Source organism: Rhipicephalus sanguineus, chromosome 9 (assembly GCF_013339695.2).
Source record: "Rhipicephalus sanguineus isolate Rsan-2018 chromosome 9, BIME_Rsan_1.4, whole genome shotgun sequence".
NCBI classification, from domain to species: domain Eukaryota; kingdom Metazoa; phylum Arthropoda; class Arachnida; order Ixodida; family Ixodidae; genus Rhipicephalus; species Rhipicephalus sanguineus.
The window spans coordinates 82738082-82758152 of record NC_051184.2 but is presented as its reverse complement, the minus strand read 5'-3'; the positions used below and the strand labels follow the sequence as shown (position 1 = coordinate 82758152).

General features: G+C 45.5%; 1 long non-coding RNA gene across 1 annotated transcript; it reads left to right on the top strand.

Annotated features, from left to right (window-relative positions):
- Positions 1-689: 689 nt before the first annotated feature.
- On the top strand, positions 690-18981 carry LOC125759756 (uncharacterized). The gene is made up of 3 exons (XR_007417391.1): positions 690-744; positions 11857-11930; positions 18962-18981. It is a non-coding gene; the product is annotated as an uncharacterized LOC125759756 (long non-coding RNA).
- Positions 18982-20071: the final 1090 nt, after the last annotated feature.

Below are 20071 nucleotides of genomic sequence, written 5' to 3'. Positions count from 1 at the left end.
TAATGCAACAGAAACTTTCCGTTCATTTCACAGAAATGACCTCTTTATTGCAAACAGAGAGAACCTGTGAATTCACAGAAAAAGTGAGAACAGAAAACATAACATAACATATGTATTCTGGCAGGATTTTATTGAAAAAAAAGAGAAATTTTCTGGCAGGTTAACCGCCTACAAAATATCTCTTTTTTTAAATAAACTTTTTGCAGTGTATAGATGACACACAATTTTGTTGTTTTCTTTATCTACAAAATATTGAAACCAAACACCTAGGTGTTTATAAGGACGAGTGCTTCACCTTCATATTTCGTAGTGACAAAGCTAGCAATGGGTAATGCTAAAACTGGTGTAGGATGGTTGTTTTACCGACTAGAGACGAAAATGATATGCTAGAATTGAATTTGTATGTGTAGAAAAGCTCACGAATTGCTTATTTCGGCTGATGGCGTGCAAGCTATTTCGGTAGCTTGCACGAAAATTGACCAGTATTTTTTCTTCATTCTCAGCTGAAAGCTGTGGAATACGTCCGATTATGCAATATACGCTTTGCATGAGCACCGTAGCTTTATCTACCATAGAACTGGCGCACGTTTCTTGATTCTTCTAGGCTTTGGATACAGAAGAAAAATTTTGGCTTCAAAGACGCACTTACAATATTGAAGGGCATTCATGTGTTTACGCAAAAAAATTGTCGCTCGAAGGAGACAACTACAAATTTGAGCAACACTATAAAAATTACACCCAAGAGTAAGTGGCTTCAATATATTTTCGCTAGTTATGGCTTTTTTCGTTTTGCGTGAAACTTCAGAATCGAATGCTTCGAAAGACTGCGAAAGAATGGGTGAGAGTAAGAAATTTCCGTTTCGCACGGCATCGAAAAAATGAGGCGTCTAATTTTAAAAGAGCCAAACCCACTTTAAATGGGACTGAGGAAAAAAATAAAACAGCCGTTTGCTAGTGACAACATGGTCGAACGTGCTCCAACAATTTTTCGCCAGTGTGGTCGTGTTTCCGAAGCACCTCAATCCCACATGGCACTTAAATGTATATAGACCACTACCATCGGTAGTAGTAGCAAACTTTCGATTTAGCTTTTATAGATTGGAACATTTAAATTGTACTTGAATTGGCTGCGCAAAGTCAGTTTCGCTTCAAGGGCGAAGCAATAAATGCGATAGCAAGAAATTTGAATGTCACAGGAAGAACGGCAAGCAGTTAGAAACTTCCTGCGCGCTGCTCAAGCACAAAGGACGCACGAAAAGAACACACACAAGGCGACTGCGATCTGACAACTATCACAGCTCGACACTTGCAGCGCGCTGCCTAAACACAAAGAAGGACGCACGAAAAGAACGCACAAGTATATACAGTACGAGCGCGAACTGTCACAGTAGTTACTTCAACTAGCCCCTACGTTGGATCTTCTAGCTAACACATCACTCCTTTCGCAAACGCGGCCGCTGCAGCAAACAAAGTGGCCATAGCGCGGTCTATAGCTTCAACGCAAACTTTGCGGTGAACTGAAAACACAAGACGTACAAACCTCCCCCTGAAGAGATAAGCCGGCGAGCACGGTCGACCACACCCTATATGTGCGAAGTACAAGTCGGAGGCGGACATCCCAACTCCGGCGAAACAGTAGAGATATTTAGAATTTGGGGTCTCAAGAAATTTGCGAGCCACTTGGACGTATGTGCAGAACGTAAGCCACTCTCGGACTCTTGTGCTCGCGTTGTGCCGAGACACTGTAGCCTTTGGGCGGCGAACAAAACCGGAGAGCGCGCGACCTCAAGATAAGAAAATAATGACGGTACCTGGAGTGGCACGTGAAGCCGCGGCTCGCGTTGCCTACTGGCGTCTATTGTGGTGACTAAAATAAAACTTGATTGGGTCTAGTTGGCGCAAATTCCTGAGGCTAAAATTACAGCTCAACCACACTATTTAGATGCCAAGCATCTAATAGCCGCGGCATATGTCCCGCGTTGTCGTCGGCGTCCGCACTCACACCGCGCATGCGCCCCTCTCCTCCTTCCCTCTTTCAAACAGCTGCGCGTTACTCTCTCCACTTCTCTCCTACCACCTGCTTGCGCTTCTCCTGCGTTCTCGCCTCTGCTCTCGCGTGCATGCGCTACTCTCCTCCTCTAGCCTCCTCTCCTTCAAGCGTGATTATAAAGCGGGTAGAGCGCTGCGCGCGTTCAGTGCCGCGCTTGCTTCTGTTGACTCCTCTGAAATGCGGGCTCGACATGCCGAAATTCTCTCCTGCGCAACGCCGCGATGAGCCAGCGCATGCGCGTCCCTTCCCCCTCTCTCTCCTCCTACGCTGCCCCCCTCTCGCGCGCCTGTCGACTGCGTTCCCCGCTCGCCCTGCGAGAATTCACGGCCAGGCTAGAGGAAAGACACGACGCGCGTAGCGTTCCTCTTTTCGTTCCACGACGCGAGGTCGGTAGCATGCCCAACGAACGCCAACGGAACGCGATCGTGCAAGTGCTCCGGCTTCGCATCGCCTCATGGTCCCCTTTAGCGGGAGATGGTCTAACTTTTTTGCCTTTCTTACTTCTTTGTCCCTGCATTGATCTGCATATGATTTTAGGTCTTCGCGTATTTAATACACTCTCATCCTTGTTACACGTTTTTGTTTAGAGCTATTGTTGTGTGCGCATGTGCGATAAGGTTGTCTAACTAATATATGTATTTGCGTATGAAAGAATGAAGCAGTTGTGATCAGCTCTTGAGTAGTATGTTTCTTTGTTTCGTGGGCATAGGTCGGCAAACTCACTCATGAGTCGACTCACTCAGACTCACTCAGACTCAGATCGAGCCGTGAGTCTGAGTCTGAGTGAGTCCGCGTGAGTAATATTTTGCTGAGTTTGAGTCCGAGTGAGGCCGGTTGTGAAAAATTTCATTGAGTCTGAGTCCGAGTTAGTCCGGATGAGGGAAATTTCAGTGAGTGTGAGTCCGAGTGAGCCCTAAGCGCAAAATATATTTCTTGAGTGAGTCTGAGTGAGCTCCGCCCTTTTTTGCCGATCTATGGTTCTATTTGGACAACTTTAGCATTAATATCAGCCTTATGTCGGTTGACGTTTATACTCCCCTCGACTCACGCATATTTCAAAGCAATAGTGTTCATACGCCAGCTCAATATTTATTGATCAGAGGCGTGAGTTACAGAGGGGCGGAGCTGGGGCAAGGGGGGGGGGAGCAGGTGACTCCCCCCGCAAGCTCTTTCACAGTGTAGTTCTTGATAAAAATATCTTGTGTGAGTAATATCTTTCAATAAAAATGTCCACTGGAATGCAGCCACTGATAACTTATATTTGAAGGTACGAGAGTAAAAGGCGCCAAGTATAGCATTATTTACGCGAGATATTGACGTTGACACCATGGTTGAAAAAGCTAATTATGTGCTAACGGACTCATGAGTCGACTCACTCAGACTCTCTCAGGCTCAGACAAAGCCGTGAGTCTGAGTCTGAGTGAATATGAGTGAGTAATATTTTGGTGAGTTTGAGTCCGAGTGAGTCCGGCTGAGAAATATTTTATTGAGTCTGAATCCGAGTGAGTCCAGTTGAGGAAAATTTTGCTGAGTCTGAGTCCGAGTGAGCTCTAAGGGCAAAATATATTTCATGAGTGAGTCTGAGTGAGCTCCACATTTTTTGCCGACCTATGTTCGTGGGTGTCTTGTGCGCTTGCGCTGTAGTTTTAGCCTCACGATTTGGGATACGATGTAGGATATATACTGTGATTGTGGTTCAGCCGTCTCGTTTCATCGCTCCTGTGGAATAAGCCTACAAGAGCCAAAGCTTTTTCACTAGCTCGCGCGACGACGAGCCACGGGACACTCTTCTTTTAGGGGCGGAGCTCCTTAAAGCGGCACCCGTTCGTCCCCGTCGCAGTACGTAACCAGTCTTAACGCTAGTACCAGATCTTGACCTCCAAGGTGGTGCCGGTGGGAGATTTTTCCTGTGCGTTGTTGAACAATAAAATATTCGCAGCGTGCGCGTTAACTAAAAGCCGAATTCTTCTGTCTCTCATTCCCCATTAGCAGCCATTGGCATGTTCCAGTAGGAAACGTTAGTAGAAGTAGAAGTGTAAGTGTTAGCTAAAAGCCGACTTCTTCTGTCTCTCATTCCCATTAGCAGCCATTGTTTACCTCCAAGGTAGTGCCTGGTGAGATTTCTCCTGTGCGTGATTAAACAATAAAAATGTTGTTCAAAACGCCGTTGATTGATGAAATAAACCAACGAAAGACGCCAGATGTTATCTAAAAGCAAAACGAAAAGACGCCAGATGTTTCTAAAGCAAAACGAAAAGACGCCAGCTGCTTAACGAAAGACGCCAGATGTTTTCTAAAGCAATGATTTTTTAAACAATGAAAATTCACAGCGTACATGTAAAATTAAAGTGAGCTGCAAGTCGTCATAACTCTCATCGAACCTTTAGTATAAACGCGCCCGATCTCACGTCGGTGATGATGTACTGGGCAGAATTCACGGAAGATTCACGGTTTACCGATGAACCTCCGCAGCTTCACCCACTCATCATCATTCACTCCGTAGATATGCTGTGATTTTTTTCCCTGGCTGGCCAGGGAAGTTTTGCATTTTGGCCAGAGCGGCCAAATTGCAAAACTAGCCTTGGTCGCTAGTGATACGACGCAAACGCAGTGCGGGCAACGATGCAGCATGGACCGCGTGTCGCGTAATTTTAACTTCCCTGCGTGTGGCGTCCCGTGATTTTCACCCAACGCCACGTGCGTTTGTATTCTACGAAGGACACGTGTTGTAGAAAGACGTATGTACGATTGTAGAGGCCGCCTTGAGTATTTTGTTTGCTATGTTTGCTAATTACTCACAATTGTAATAAAAAATGGTTCCCTTAACCTTCGCCTTTAAGAGTTTAACTCGATAGCGAAATCCGGCCCCTAGTGCGCACTTCAACCACTAAGTGCATACTTATTAATGTGTGTTGTTACACACACACACACACACACACACACACACACACACACACACACACACACACACACACACACACACACACACACACACACACACACACACACACACACACACACACGCGCGCGCGCGCGCGCGCGCGTGCGCTCGATGCATCTCTAGTAATGGTACAGGTTTTCAATCTAAAGCACTTCCCTTTGCTACAACGGCGGAACCATATAGGCTCTGCTGTAGTCGAGACATGTTTTCCGCAATGCCTCACAGATGGCAGCACATTATCTAATGTTTGCTGTTTGCTTCATATGTTTTCTGCTACATGGACATAGTTGTCCATTTTTGGAGCTCTTTGAAAGTTCGTTTGTGTTTTTAGCTGCGATGGGTGCACTATCCCGGCTTTTTTTCGAAGCATGGCGTCACGCAAGAAACGTGGTTTGATGGCCTCGCCAATGCGCCTACAAACCGCCGAATGGGCTCATTTTCTTCATGACACCTGCGGAACAAAATGCGTTAAGGAGACTCCTTTTACTACATGGCATTTATGTAGTGTTTTTTTCCGAAGCACTTGCAAGTAACACCGTGGCTTTGTGGTAGGACACCTGCTAGCCACGCAAACGGCGCGGGTTCGATCCTCAATGGGCCCAAAAATTTTTGTTTTTATTTTATTTGCATCTTGATTTTTCGGTCACGGACGATTTTTCGCTCACAACCAACGACGCCGTCACCAACACCGACGGCGGAATTTCTGCGAAACGAGCTCTCTAACACTATCGCGTTAATGCCATGCAAGAGAGAGAAAAAAAAGGACGCGTGGCGCAATTGTCTAAGGCAGTGCGCTGCGGAGCGAGGGGTCGCAGCTTCGAATCCCCGGTCGCGCGCTTCGGAAATTTCTTTCTTCTGAATTATCTGTATTTGTACGTTTTATGTATATATTAGAGCACTGCACGGGCACGGGCCTACCCGATGACCCAGGCTCGGCCCATGGGCCGGGTAAACAATTTTTGACGGCGGGCTTGGGCCGGGCTCGGGGCTGAATTTCCGGGCTTAAGGTGAGGCCCGCGTTTGAGGTGGCGGGCTCGGATCGGGCCAGGCTTGGACTTTGCTCTGTTCTTAAAGGGACGCTGACGCAAAACACTGAATCGGTTTAGACTGATAAAGTGTACTCTGAGAACTCAAATGTCATTCATTTCACCATCGCGAGTTGACTAATTGAGGACAAAAAGAACGTCCAAAGCGCTATTTCTACATTTCGCCCTCATATCTCCGCGCGTGACGTCACGGATTTGAAAAATGATTTTGTCGTATGTTGGGGACACTGACTCAGCGAAATTTCCTGAAACTTGGTATGTGAAGTCTATGGCCCCGTTAGAGGTCAATGTACTTCATTTTTTTCCAATTAGGAAGTACGTATGTCCTACTAGACACCGTCAGAATCTGTGGCGTCATGGCGTCTGCTGCGCGATTTAAGGGCGGCGTCAGCACCCGCATTTTCTTTTTGTGCGTTTTCTCGCTTATGAAGAGTCTTGTCGCTGCGAGCGCCGTGATTTCGGAATTGGAAACAGAGTAAATTACTGTTAATAGAAAAATCGTCTTTCTCTTCAGTGTCCCTTTAAAGGAGTACTGACACGAATTTTAAATATATTCGGATTATTGCGCTAAACAAAAACGGTGATGTCGAGAACCCCAGAAAGAGTATCATGGTGCCCGGGAATGCATCGAATATATTTCAATAGAACTACCTTAAAAACAATTTCGAATTCGATATCAAGGAGGGCGGCTTCTCAGGGGCGTGTCATCTCAGTATGACGTCACCGGGAGCCAGTTGGCTCGGGACGTACTAGCCGCAGACCTCTCATCTGCTCGTGGTGCCCGTAAACAACGAATGGTGAATTGTCGTCCAGCGGCCCTGACAGCGATTTCTGTGATTTAGGGCACGTTCATACCGAACACGGAGCACGCAAGTGGGCAAGCGGATTTTCAAAGCGGAGAGGCGGCGAGGGCGCGCGTCTCTTCAGACTAACCGCGGTGCCTTCTGCCCGCTCCGCCGCGGGGATGGAGCAATCCACCAATCCATGGTGGACGTGTCGCCATCTTGCGGAACTACGCGATACTGCGCGCGCGCGTGCCGGGTCCTGATTGGCTGCGGCCAAAGCGGCCAATTTTTTCGCACGGAGAAAATCGGTCCGGGAGCGATTCGGGCAAGCAGCCGTGGGTTTCCCGCTTTCGCCGACGATAATCCGTGTCCGCATTCCGGATCCGCGCTCGGTGTGAACGTGACTTCAGGCTGCATGCAGGGCGCAGAATACGCAAACTCAATGGAACTGTGCTGACTTGTCGAGGTAATGCCCATTGCGGTAGGGCTGGCTTGCACATGCTAAGCGACGAAAGCTCTAAGGTCAAAGTATAATATTTTATACGTGTTGTCTGGCTCCGGCATGTGGGATTATAAGTTTGGCTTGTAGGGCTTAGGTAAATTTAAACTTTAGAATGATGAAACTGCTAAAAATGCAAAACACAAAATTTATAAAAATCAAAATCTGCCAAAATATGCATGTTGCGCCAACAGTCATAACTAAAAAATGGTTGGTGCGATTGAAACGCGACTTGGCAGGTAAGTAGTGAGGACACTATCCTGGCCATCTAACCTCCACGATCACCCTATCTCTAATCTAGGCGCGTCATCGTAAAAAGGATGAAAACAAATTACATTTGACATGTTTGTTTCGCACACAATTGGCTATAGTGCGAAAAGTTACAGCTAACTTTCAATAATTCTGCTTGAATGCACAACTCAACCTATAAAAAATAGTATGCAATATTGTATGTAAAAATGTTTATCAGAAGGAAAGTTACCACTGTTCGCTTAAGTGTAGGATGCGAAAATTCATGGTTTGAGAAAAATGACCTTAAAGATTTCAGCCAAATGTACATATAATAAACAAACATGCAATGTGTCTGAAATTCTCCAGGATCCTAGCTCGGGACCTCCTCTGAAGTGGTGCATTCTCCTTTTGAGGGAGCTGAAGCACATATATTTTTTGTAGCTTATTTTGCGTCTCCGGCTGACTCATCTATGTGCGCCACAGCGGGTCCACGCTTGGTATATTGATTCCATAACTTGCGTTGATGCTTCTGTTTTGTCCCATACTTTCCCATATTTCATGGAGTACTATAAATTTCTCCTTGAAATGCCACAACTAAGTCCAAGAGCTCGAAGTGGTGTACGAAAAAGCACAGACAGCCAAGCGAAAACGCGCACAACCTAAACGACAGAGAGCTGCTGCCGTGTAGTGGAAATTTTCAAATAAATCAAAAAGATCACGCCCCACAAGCTTTCGAATGTACTTAGACACTTAGCATTATGTAATATGTCTAAGGAAAAACATTTATGACGAGACGGCAGGTGTTGTGGAATCAGAAACCTTCAGTTTCGGTTTGAATGCGTCTTAGAGGTGTTGGAAAAATGGTCATTTTTGAACGGCTCAAGATAGCTACATAATTTTTTTGCTAAATGTTTTTGAATAGGCAAGGATCTTGAAAATGTCGAACTGTAGGTGGTGACCTACCTTAACACGACTCGAAGGTGAAAACCATCTTCTTTTTCCTCTCAGCCGATGTATTGACGCTGCCGCGCCAACCTTCGAAAGCTATCTGCACCTAACGTGCTTTTGCACTGCCTCCAAGATCGGACGCGTTTCACCTGGTGTTGCATATCCTCGATGAACGCACCACCTTTGACCAAGCTACGATGCGACGTGATGACGTCGTCATGTGCCGTTATATCATGTCACTGTGACGTCATAACGACTTCACAAATTGTGGCTATCTGTGACGTCATCGTTGTGGCTATCTGTGATGTCATCTCGTGATGTTTGCATCACTCGTCCCCGACGCCGCGGGACGCGAGACGCCGCCAGCGGTCAAATTTCTAGTTTGATGAGGCATCTAAGGCTTTCGCCTTAAAAGACTAGAGGAATGGAATGATCAAACTTTTGTCTTGCTTAGGCCCAACACCGACTACCAACAGAACGGATGCAAAAGCCAAAGAAAACTCTTAGCGTAATAGATTAAAAGAAGCTTTTATTTAATGTAACTAATACAAGTCTTCAATAAAACCTTGTCACGACGGGATCACGCGCGCGGCCTCTACTGGTGGCGCTGATTTTCCTAGCGCCGTAGCGCCACCGTACCAGCTTTCGAGGCCTATAGTGCGAGAGCTACATGGTACTGTCGTAACAGCGCTGGAATGTGCAGGAACAGCATAGGTCTATTAAACAAGGCGTGGGGCAAAGTATATTCGCTTGACGAAATATCCGGCTTGAAAAAAGACAATTGCGAACTCCATGCCAGGTGATGTCCCTTTACCTCGACCATATACATCCAATGAGTAAGCGTCGAGAAGGGTTTTCGCTTCTTTTTTACCAAACTGGAACGAACCCCAAAATAGATCGAAATCGCTTCGTCCACCTCCAGCCAGCTTCACCCACGTAGTCCAATGACCACCTTCTACCAGTTACGAACATCGTTAGAAAGGTAACAAAACGGAAACTTGGGCCAGTTGGTTGTACTTCATATTTACCGGCAGCGCAACCACACACACGGACAGAGAAAAGAAGCGAAACGGAAAGGTTTTGCTTCTTTTCTCTGTTCGTGTGTGTGGTTGCGCTGCCGGTAAATGTGATCGTTCGAAAGGCATGCACCATTACAATATGAAGAAAAAAGAGCACTGTGCTATACCGTGCATAACATACACTGCTGAAAACTGCAAGGAGAAGCGCTCAAAGAGGAGTTTTATAGATGACATTGAAGAGTGCCACGACGTTGGGGAGCTCTTTATTTGGGCGATCTTTGCCCAGACAATCAAAACTCAATATACAAGCGATACAGGCTGCGCACTGATATCGGCGAGAACAGTCTTTGGCCGTCGAGTAATCTGGTCATCGGTGGGTCACGTCGTCTTTTATCCATCAGTCATCGAACCTGTCTAGCCGCGTGCGGCGTGTAATCTTAACAGATTGATCTCAAACAATTGTGAAGCTTCTCAAACATTACGGCGCGGTATGCGTCGAACATTGCCAACAGTCTTTGTGGGTGAAACCCGAATACATCAAAACAAAGCAATAAACACGCGTGGCAGTAATATCGCTAGTAATATTAACCATGGTACAAACGATTGCACTATCGATAGTGTGTCGATAGTAGTATTATGGATAGTTTGTCTACACTATCGATATTTAAAAAAAACTATCAATGCTATTGATAGTCAGTTTACCGATAGTTCTGCATCACTAGTGGTTGTTCTCCGCTTTTTGACGAGTGCTTCATTGTGAGTAGCAACAGGAGAAAACTACAACATTGGTAATTGAATCAGCAACTATTCATAGGATTGGTCGAGATTGCCTTAGTACGCCGTCACTATCTTTGACAAAGAAATAACCACTTTTACTCGATGCAGCTGTACCTGCGCATGTCCGCGATTTTTTTTATTGTATAAATGTGTGTGATCCGTGTTCAAATAAATCATTGTTGAATGTTTGTACCTGTGTGTGCCCTTGTCTTGTCCCGTCTTGATAAGTATCTGCGCTAAACTGCTGGGATATCGCAGTATTTTACTACAAAAGTAACATTGTCTTTGTGCATCCATCGGTGCCGTGTTTTGTTGACGACTGTGCTTGTAGAGTGGTTGGTCGCTCCTTGTAAGAGGCGTACCCTTCTGGACAATTGGCAGTGTTTTCTTGTTCTCGGCATCTACTGATTTCTTTAAACAATACTTCAGCTCTTCTTCTGAGCTGGTTTAACGCCGCGCCGTTTCAAATCACTTTTCTTTTAAGGAATAAATCGCTACCCAATATCTTCATTTTTGTTGTCTTTCATTTTAAATATACCGTCTTGGAGCGAAAGAACGACATGATACTGTAGCGCAAATTGGAAAAGAAACACGAAGGGGCAGAAAGACGCAGGAAAGTCTCCTTAGTGTTTCTGTTCGAGGTTTGCGCTAAAATGTCATGTCTTTCAGTAAGTACCCACTGGCCCAAGAAAAAGTAATTGCGGAGCGAAAGAATGATAGCAATGTAGCTAGGTCCGAAATGAAACAGATTGGATGCGGTCATATTGGTTGTTTTGGTCACGAGGTGTCGACGCAGTGCTTTTTTTAGTCGATGGTACAACTTGCAATTGCCATATTTCGATGACAAACGTTTCTGAAGGGAAATGCACTTAGGCGCGGTTGACGGTCACGTGAAATTTACTCAGTGTTCGCCTCTCATTTGGGCTCTTTTATACAAAAAGGAATGCTGCAATATATGCGAGAAGTATTGTGAGAATATTGTGCGAGGGGCTCCACAAAAACCCAATCATCATCATCATCATGTTTAACGCACAAGGGTTACGGCCTTGTACGTTTCTTATGGTCGAGGGACCCTGATGCTGTATCCTAACAACTGCTTACTTCCATCTTTACCCCCGAAAAGCCAAGGATTAAATGCGGGCCAGTTGTGAGAAGCACTTCATCGCTTCATTTTCATTTTTGCGTTCATTGCGACACTGGTTCTTTCGGATTCTGTCACTGCGGGCCTCGCGGGGGGGGGGGGAGGGGAGGGGTGCGGTTATTCTCCACCCGCCTTCTCCTTCAGGGGGACCCAACTCACAGCCTATGTTTCCGCAAACATTTCATTCACTGTAGCGACAACAGATGGGATTCACAGTAGCAAAGTCGTTCTCAATCGACGGACATCATAAGCACTCTTATCTTGGCAGATCACTTCCGAACAATTTATATTTACTAGAAAATAAGAGCCATCAGCCCGCTGTTCAGGCCACTTAACAAAAATTACGGAAGTTGCGTTTCTTTTTCTTGAAATACATGATGAGCATACTGTATGTAAAATATCGGTTTTTCTTTTGTTAGTGTGACGAAAGAACTAATGGCTCAACTCTCTGAAGGGCAAGACGGAGCTGTGATGAAGGTAGGCCACAAAGAAGGTAAGAAGGCCTTTGATCTCTGAATAGGCGAGTTTCGGTTTTATGTAGCCGCAGTTGCGAACTACCCACTACGACATTACTCACCCTTTTGTGAGGTAGCGAAATATCGACTACGTGTGTAAGGTAATACCAGGGCTGGGCAGTATCGCGATACAAGAGTATCGCGATAGTATTTCAGAGATACTTTTGAGTATCTGTATTTCTGTATCGAGATACATTTGAAAAATGTATTTGTATCTCAGTAGTGAAATACATTTACGATGTATCGGCTGTATCGCGATACTATGCAGGACACGGGTATTTCGTTACATTGTTTTTTGTGTCGGAAATGAGTTGAGGCGTGTTTCCAATGGGGGAATGGCGTTTTTTTTTTCTTTTTTGTGCCAAGACAAGCAAAGGCGGGCCGCCGGTCGCCGACAGATAAGGCGGCGATGGTTTCCCCTCAAGCACAGAATGGTCCATGTGGTAAAGCGCGCGACGCCGCAGACGGCAGCATCGCGGGGGCAGTGTTGTCGGTCTCTGCCGACGAAAGTCGCTGTCTCTCAAGGTCAGTGCAGCACGCCTAAATTTTTCGGGTGGCAAGCCATTACATCGCGACCCCCCGCGCGGATACCGCCTTGGAACAGACTTTGCAATACTTAGCGTGCGTTCAGTTCTCAAAGCGGCGGCACTTCCAAAAGCTGTTCCCGTAGTCGCGGCGGAAATGACTAGAAGATGGCTATCTTTGACGCGCTTTCAGTCACCTCTCAAATGTCAGGGTGCGTTCCTAATTGGTTACATGCGTGAAACGGTATTTTGTGGTAGCAGGCTCCCCCACCTCCAGAGCCGACTTCGCCTGTTGCGGCTTGCTGAAATGGGTGCTGGTAGCGTCGGTGGTGGTGACAGCTTCATTGAAGCCGACAGGGTCAGACGGCTGAGGATTCCGAAAATGAGGACAGACTTCGGATTCTCAACAGTCAGAACAACCCAAGTAAGGGCGGAAGTGTTTCGGCATCTGGGTGACCCGAGAAGAGATATCACCACGCTGCAGGGCAATCCGGCTATGAAGGCGATATTTATTCACTATAACACGAATTTGTGCTCGCCTTCAGCGGTAGACCGACTTTTCTTCTTTCGTGAGTCTTGCGCTAAGGCTGAACCGACGCTGTCAGAAGACAGCCTATTTGAGAAGCCTACAAAGCAACCTTCTCAGCAAAGCAGATCTTCAAAATGTGTGCTTTTTCTCAATTCACTGGTGTTCATTAGTGATTCGAGTGATTTGCTTAAAGTGTGCTATGTCTAGCATAGCTTAGTTTGTTCGCCAAGTATGTCGATTTTGGTGTCCAGTCCGTGTTACTGTTGCTGTGAAAGAGTGTAATTTTATTGCATTTGATACTTGTAATTATGTCATTATTACTAATTACGTACGGTTCACCCCCCTCCCCTGCAATGTCTTAATGGCGCTGAGGGTACTGTAATAAATAAATAAATAAATGAACTGACCGTTTCGATGCGCTGTAACTTTAATTACAACATTATGCTGCACTAATAAGTGTCTGCGTAGTATGAGCATCCTTGAAGTAAAAAAAGTATTCCAGTATCTGTATCGCTGTAACTGTATTCCGGAATACTTTTTTCCTCTTATTGCAAAAGTATCTCCGAAATATCCCGTTACGTTAAAGGCAAATGTATCTCAGTATCTGTATTTTAGGCTTCCAGTTCATGTATTTCGATATCTGTATTCCGGAATATTCTTCTGAGTATCTCTGCCCAGCCCTGGGTAATACGCAACCCTTTATAGCTTTCACGTGGTGTGACGCCTGGTGTTATTCAGCGCTTCTCCCGCGAAATATTAGATGTGTTGAATTTCTGCCTGATATAACGTCTGTATAGGGTCTTGAGAAAGCACTTTGCAGTAGAACATTTAACTGCTATACATAATGCCTTGGTTCGATTCCTGCTCTACCATTGAGTTTAAATGCAAGACATTCATTAGTAAATTAAAGGCACTTTGATCGTTTCAATCTATCTATCTATCTATCTATCTATCTATCTATCTATCTATCTATCTATCTATCTATCTATCTATCTATCTATCTATCTATCTATCTATCTATCTATCTATCTATCTATCTATCTATCTATCTATCTATCTATCTATCTATCTATCTATCTTGCCGCCTTCTTAACTTAGTGTACGTCAAAATTGTCATAGAAGGGCATGAGGGTATGTCGAACATAACTGACAGGTCATGACATCAACAACATAAGCCTTTCCGCCCCTCCTACCCGTCACGCGTGGCACATACCCACATATAGTGGCCATGGTATGCGGCTATGTGCCGCATTATAGTATACAGTCGAGCCACCAGATATCTAACTCGCTAGAAAACGGGAATATGTTCGATATATTAGTTCGATATATCCGGTAATTCGATATAAAACTTTTCAAGAATTTACTGTATTTCGGTGCGCAAGTTGGCATCACCGCATTGCTCCACGATAACGCAAGGAAGGCGGCTTACGACAATGTGCGGGGAAGTATACTTTATTTATTTATTTTTTTTTTGCATTTACGTGGTCCATAGTGGAGGATGCGGGTTATATACAGGTGCGCGTCGTAGGCGAGCAAATACTGTTGAAAAATGTTGCAAACAGAACAGCCGAAGCGGATTTAGGAACTCACACAAACGTTTCTTAGCGTCCACATGAGCCCAGACCATAAAGATGGCTCCTTCGTTCTTGGTCGAACAAGCGCACGCGCTCGCTGGCGCAAAGCTCGTCTGCTTCTTCTTGCAGGCTGAAAGCGGAAAATTCAGCATATTCCCGGCCGCGCAGTGGTGTCTCGTGTGTCACAGTCAGGCGCTTTCGGTGTAGCTCTCTCCAAAAATGCCTCAGTACGCGTTCATGCTTCCGTTTCCTCAATATGGCCTTGAGGTGTCTTCGGCCACCTTCTACTTTTCAAGCTCACTCTTCGCTTGTCGAAGCTTCTCTCGAAATTTGGCGTGGAGAGCGAAAGCTTCGCTTTCTGCCATCTTGCTGATATAGGCGATCAGGTCAACATGCGTCTCAGAGCACGCTGCTTCGGCTGTTTCATCAGCCTGTGCCATTTGCCAAAATGGTCCAGCAATGCCCTCACGTTATCCTTTCGGTATTGGGAAGGCAACTCGGCAGCCTTGGTACCAATCCTCGTAGTACTCGATGAGGATGCTTCTTATGCTTCTTCTTGGGTGAGCAACAAGGGACGCACACGAATCTGCTGGATGAAAGCACAGTCTTGCGTTCCAGCTGCCTTGAACAACTCCTTCAGATGATTTACCAGGATATCCATTTCTGTCTCACTTCTTATCGTCTGCTGGCGCAGACGCGCCATATCATGTCCTGGCTGTTCCTTTTGTTGCTTTAACTCAGTCTGACGTTGTTCCTCGACCAACTGCTGTATCGTAAGCAGCAGGGCGGACATCAGTCCTAGCCAGAGTGTCGGAACGGAACGAAAATCGAAAACGAAAAACAAAAAAAAACAATATTTTTGACTAGAACGAGAACGTAACCGAAACTTTATTTAATATTTCGTTCCAGAGTGAAATCGAAATTTTTTTCAATCGTTTTTCGGTTCACGAGAAAATTTCGCAATCCGGAACAACTGAGCTCATGCAGGTGTGAGCATACGTCAGGGTACAGTATTAGCGCGTACCTCAGACAGCAATTCCAGAGCAACGATATGTTGAAATTGTGCAAAAAACGAAAACAGTGGCAACCAGAGATGTTTGTATTACCGCAAGTGGACATTTGCGCGCCTGTCAAGTAGGCCAAAGGAGAGAGGGCATTATCGGCGCTGAAGTTTGATACAGCGAAAGCTATTATGAGATAACAACAGCCGATTTTAGAATGGCTGTCAGTTGGGCTTGTTGCTTCATGATCTTAAGGGTCGAATCGCGCAAACGAGATAGGAACTGGAAAAAGAGACGATAGCACACAGAGCGCAAACTACCAACAAAAATTTATTTCCTGAGCACACAGTTTTTATGCACCACTCTGACGCCACCAGGTGAGTACAACAATCAACTTAGAAACGCAAGCTCTTTGCAAGATAAGTTAACAGATGGCGTGCTGACGCATTCGGGACCTAATCTAACAATGTTCTCAGCTTCGATTATTTCTCTCGTCAATTTATCGTTTTGAGATGCGACAACATTACATGCTCTGAACACAGGCCGACACCCACATGTCTTGCAGTGAATCGCAAGCCATCCGTCCCGTCCATTTTTTACATTGTTGTTATGTCCTCTAAGTCTGTCATTAAGACACCTTCCGATTTGATCTATATATATATTAGCACAGGAAATTGGATTCCGATACACCACATTACTCTTGCAAGGAACATAGGTGACTTTATGCTTCTTGGTACATGACTTAGAGTTCATATTGCTATTATTGCGGTGGCATAGGCTCAGGAGTTTGCGCGGGGCTGAAAAGGCAACTTTTACTTTGGAACGTTCCGCCCCTTTTTTTTAAAATCGTGTAAAATCTTGTGGAAGTACGGTATGACGGCAACTGTATCGGATTTGTATCGGATCACACATTGCTCCCATTCTCAGTGATATCTTTTTGGCTAAAGTTGACAAAGCGGCGGCTGAAAGTCTACGTAATCTCAACATCATCATGGTTTGCAGATTTGTAGACGACTATCTCATCCTGTTTGACAACGACACCGTAGGTAACCAGTCATGCGCGTTAGATATTCTTTCTCGCTTTAAAGATAGCTTTAATCCCCTAACTCTCACGCATAAAATGCCTGATGACAATGTGATCAGGTTTCTTGAGATCATGTTCACCTTCCACACAGATCGTTTTTGTTGGCGCTATCAACTCCGATGTAATAAACCGGTCCTGCCACACAACTCGGCACACTACAAACTTTGCTTTCATAATGCTCGAACAAAGTCATGCGAGCATGAAGTTGCGGTTATTCTTGAGCGCCAGTCCGACCGGCTATCTGAAGCAGGTTAATTTTTAAGTGTTCAATCCTCGGTGTCTGAAGCTTTGCTCAGAAAGCTTTGCCAGACGCCCTCAACGGAAGAGCCCTCAAAGACGAACGCGAGAAAAGTTGCCGTCATACCGTGCTTGCACCAGATATCACGCAATTTGAAAAAAGTGGCGGAACGTTCCAAAGTAAAAATTGTCTTTCCAACCCCGCGCAAACTCCTGAGTCTATGCCACCGGAATAATAGCAGTATGAACTCTAATTCATATACTAAGAAGCACAAAGTCATCTATGTTCCTTGCAAGAGTAAAGTGGTGTATCGGATTTCAATTTCTTGTGGTAAGATATATATATATATGGTCAAACCGGAAGATGTAATTATGACAGACTTAGAGAACATAACAACAATGTAAAAAATGGACGTGACGGATCACTGCAAGACATGTGGGTGTCAACCTGTGTTCAGCGCATATAGAGTTGTCGCATCTCAGAACGACAAATTGAATCGAAGCTGAGAACATTGTTAGATTAGGTCCCGAATGCGTCAGCACGCCGTCTGTTAACTTATCTTGCAAAGAGCTTGCGTTTCTAAGAAGTTGATTGTGGTACTCACCTGGTGGCGTCAGAGTGGTGCATGAAAACTGCGTGCTCAGGAAATAAATTTCTGTTGGCATTTTGCGCTCTGTGTGTTGTCGTCTCTTCTTTCAGTCGCTGTCTCGTTTGCGCGAGTCAACACTTAAGATCATGAACCATCAAGTCCAACTGACAGCCATTTCAAAATCGGCTAGTGTGATCTCATAACAGCTTTCACTGTAACAAACTTCAGCGCTGACAATGCCCTCTCTCCTTTGGCCTGCTTGACAGGCGCGCAAATGTCCACTTGCGTTAATACAAACATCTCTGGTTGCCACTGTTTTCGTTTTTCGCAAAATTTCAACATATCGTTGCTCTGGAATTGCTGTCTGAGGTACGCGCTAATACCTTGAGATATGCTCACACTGCATGGGCTCAGTTGTTCCGGATTGCGAAATTTTCTCGTGAACCGAAAAACGATTGAAAAAAATTTCGGTTTCACTCCGGAACGAAATAATAGATAAAGTTTCGGTTACGTTTTCGTTCCGGTCAAAAATATCGTTTTTCGTTTTCGGTTTTCGTTCCGTTCCAACACTGCTAACAATCACTGTCGAAACTGTGGAAACAATAGCAAACTACCACCATCTCTAAATTCCAAATTCTACCTCTTGCCACTGAGAATGAGCTCGTACGCTGAGGATGAGTGCTCGACATCGACAAATGTCATGGGAGTGTAGTTGTACTAGGGAACATTCAATGGTTTAATGGACACAGGGATCCCAGAGTGCTCACGAGCAAGGACCCCTACGCTTCTTTAATCAGCGCAATGTTTGCAATTAGAGCTTTTCCAGAACTTTCAAGTTTTCCTGATAGTGTTTCGAGGAAGGAGATGTTGACGCACAAGCAGGCGAGGTATCCTTGCAGACTATCCACAGAAAGATCAGCTTGAGCCTTCTTGACTGTAGCACTCTCGTCCCCTGAAAAGCCGTATATCCCGACTTTGATGTCCGAAAAGTAGTAGTTGCAATACGCAACAGCTTCTAGCCATGTTCGCCAACGTGTGACGATGGGCTCTGGCGGAATGCGTACGTACGGCAACTTCTCATTGAACGCAAGCGAGAAGGCGTCTTCAGGAGTTTGGCCTTGGCTTTTGTTTTTCCGGCGTTGGTTGAACAGGAGACAATTCCGAACAGTCCATTTTGCTCGGTAACATGAATAACCGAATCAAACTGCACTCCAAAGAGAAACTTGCGGCTAAATAGTGTTTATACACGCGCGAATTTTCGACATAAGCTCTCATAGGCATTTACATGTATTTAGGCACAAACGGCAAAAATAGGCATTTATAGGCACTATAAAAACACTATCAAAACCCTTCTTAATCTGTAATTCATGCTCATGAAGCAAAGTGGCGTGATAGGAGCGCAAGGAACAAAATTGGCATTTGTGTAAAATGCCGTCTCTAATAATGATGAACACACAATATCTCTTCTAGGTCCCCCAACGGTACCGTACACATTGAAATATTGGAAGTATTATGAAAAGTGTGGCATTCTCATGCTCACAAAAGGAGGTAAGTACTAAATCAAAATCACTGATTTGTTTCGATGCGTCTACATTTTCACAACTTCGTCGCACATAGAAGTTTTGTAAAAGGGTGCAGGTGGGGACGCAATGCTTCGACAACGTGCCCTACCTGTCAAAAGGGGTAACTATGGCAACAAGAAGGAATAAAACGTATTTGTTGATGTTGCGAAACCAAGGGTCTAACATTTATGTTTCACAAAGTAGTAACCATTCCATCCTGTTTAGATGACATTGCCACGAAAGTTTTTGATAGCCAGCTTGTGAGGTCGCAAAGGTGACTCTGGGAACCAATAATTCATGTATTAACATGTGAATCAACAGTGCTTTTTAGACTACATTTGCCTGATATATTACTGCTCGTCAGCAAGCGCGGCATCAGAGTCACGAATTCAAAGCCTGTTTCGTTATTACTATCAAGTGTCTTCCAGTTCGTGGGATTCTTGTTACACGCGGGTGTATATTCACCGTCCACTGACCAGAGGAAGTTGCGTTGCTCGACTGGCCCTTCCCAAGTTCGCTGACATTGGTCGTTAGGGGCACGCAGAAAACAGACGCGCGAACGCTTCCCCCGTGTAGCCCGGCCACAGTCCGCCCATCAATGCAGGGAGGGAGACGCGCGCATCGTGTTCCATTTTGACTGGCCCCGTCTCAAAAGTTGCTTTTAGATGCGAAGGCAACTCTTGCTCGGGGGTATGTCCCGCGGCGTGCGAGTCCGCACTCACACTACGCATGCGCAACTCTCCTCCTTCCCTTTCTCCAACAGCTGCGCGTTACTCTCTCCACTTCTCTACCAGCACCTGCTTGCGCTTCTCCTTCGTTCTCGCTTCTGCTCTCGCGGCGCATGCGCTACTCTCCTCCTCTGGTCTCCTCTCCTTCAAGTGATAGAGCGCTGCGCGCGTTCAGTCCAGCGCTTGCTTCGGTTCCCTCCTCTGAAATGTGGGCTCGACATGCCTAAATTCTCTCCTGCGCAGCGCCGCGATGAGCGCCAGCGCATGCGCGTCCCCTCCCCCTCTCTCTC